The 2063-nt window shown below is 37.1% G+C and overlaps 1 protein-coding gene across 1 annotated transcript in view; it reads right to left on the bottom strand.

The window, feature by feature from the left end:
* LOC102813160 (testican-3-like) overlaps positions 1–2063 on the bottom strand; it is a 766084-nt gene that overhangs the window by 189026 nt on the left and 574995 nt on the right. The gene's annotated exons all lie outside the window — the stretch shown is intronic.

Genomic DNA, 2063 nt, shown 5'->3' with positions numbered 1-2063 from the left:
CATTAGACACTAAAGACTTAACACCAGAATTGTGGGATAACATCAAGAACTTAACACAGGAAAAAAGCAAAAGGTCATTAAGAAGAAAAAAAGGAAGGAAAATACCAAAATGGATGTCAGAAGAGATTCTGAAACGTGCTTTAAAGCATAGAGATGCTAAAGCCAATGGAAGAAGTTAGGAGGTAAATTAGCTCAACAGAAAATTTCAAAGATTAGCTGGAGAAGAAAATTATCAAATATTATAATGAAACATGCAAATACCTGGAGTTAGACAACCAAAAGGGAAGAACACGCTCAGTATTTCTCTAGCTAAAGTAACTGAAGAACACATTCAAGCCTCGACTTGTGGTATTGGAAGATTCTATGGACAAATATTTGAATGATGCAGAAAGCATAAAAGAACAGGGAAGGAATACACAGAGTCGCTGTACAAAAATGAAATGACTGATGTTCAAACATTTCAAGAGGTAGTACATGATCAAGAGCCAATGATACTAAAGAAAGAATTCCAAGGTTCAGTGAAGGTATTGGCAAAGAACAAGGCACCGAGAATAGGTAGAATACAAATTGAAATATTTCAACAAACTGATGCAGCACTGGGGGCACTCACTCATCTGTGCCAAGATATTTGGAAGACAACTACCATATCAGCTGACTGAAGAAAATCTGTATTTGTGCCAAGTCAAAAGAGAGGTGACTCAACAGAATTCAGAAATCATCAGACAATATAATTGATATCCGATGTGAGTAAAGTTTTACTAAAGTTAATACACAAATGGCTAAAACCATATATTAACAGAGAACCTCTAGAGGTTCAAGCCGGATTCAAAAGAGGACATGGAATGAGGTATATTACTGCTGACGTCAGATAAACCAGAAGTTTAGAATTCCAGAAAGATGTATACCTGTGCTTTATTGATTATGCAAAGGCTTTTGATTGTGTGGATTTGACAGGCGATGGACAACACTGAGGCAAATGTGTGTTATGGAACTCTTAATTGTGCTTATGAGGAACCTGTACATGGACCAACAGGCAGTTGTTTCAACAGAACAAGGGAACACCAAATGGATTAAAATTAGAAAAGGTATGCGACAGGTTGTATATTTTCACCATACTTTACAGCCTGCATGCTAAGCAAATAATATGAGAAGTTGGATTATATGAAAAAAATAAACATGGTATCAGGATTTGAGGAAGACTCATTAACAACCTGTGGTACGCAGATGATACAATCTTGCTTGTTGAAAGCAAAAAGGACTTAAAACTCTTGCTGATGAAGATCAAAGACCACAGAGTTCAGTATGGGCTGCATCTTAATGTAAAGAAAATAAAAACTTTCACCACTGGACAAATAAACAACACTTATATAAATGGAAAAAAGATTGAAATTGTCAGACTCCATTTTGCTTGGATCACTTATCAACACTCATGGAAGCATCAGTCAAGACATCAAATGGCATACATCATTAGGAAAAACTGATGCACAAGACCTCTTTAAAGTGTTCCACAGCAAAAATCAGTTTGAGGAGTAAGGTGTGCCTGACCCAAGCCATGGTATTCTCAGTAACATTATAGGCATACAAAAGTTGGACAGTGAAGAGGAAGACTGTTGAAGAATTGAGGCATTTGAGTTACGGTGATAGAGGAGAATACTGAAAGTACTAAGGACTGCCAAAATAAACACAGATCTGTGTTGGAAGAAGTACAGCCAGAGTGCTCTTTGAAAGCCAGGATGGCCACACTTCGTCTATCTTACTTTGGACATATTATCAGGAAGAACCAGTCCCTGGAGAATGATATCATGTTTGGTAATGTGGAGGATCACAGAAAAAACAGGAAGACACCCAATTAGATGTATAGGTACAGTGGTAGTAGCAATGTGCTCAGGTGTAGCAACAATTGTGATGTTAACCCAGGACCCGGAAGTGTTTCATTCAGTTGTTGCTATGAGTTGGTACTGACTCAATAGCACCTAACAATAGCATAGAGATAGTATTGAATGATGCAGGAAACATTAAGAGGAGATGGAAGAAATATACAGAAACACTTTACCAAAAATATT

The sequence above is a fragment of the Chrysochloris asiatica genome, unplaced genomic scaffold (assembly GCF_000296735.1).
Source record: "Chrysochloris asiatica unplaced genomic scaffold, ChrAsi1.0 scaffold00066, whole genome shotgun sequence".
Classification (NCBI taxonomy): Eukaryota; Metazoa; Chordata; class Mammalia; order Afrosoricida; family Chrysochloridae; genus Chrysochloris; species Chrysochloris asiatica.
Note: the sequence above shows the minus strand (reverse complement) of the source record. Positions and strands in the feature narration are given on the sequence as shown.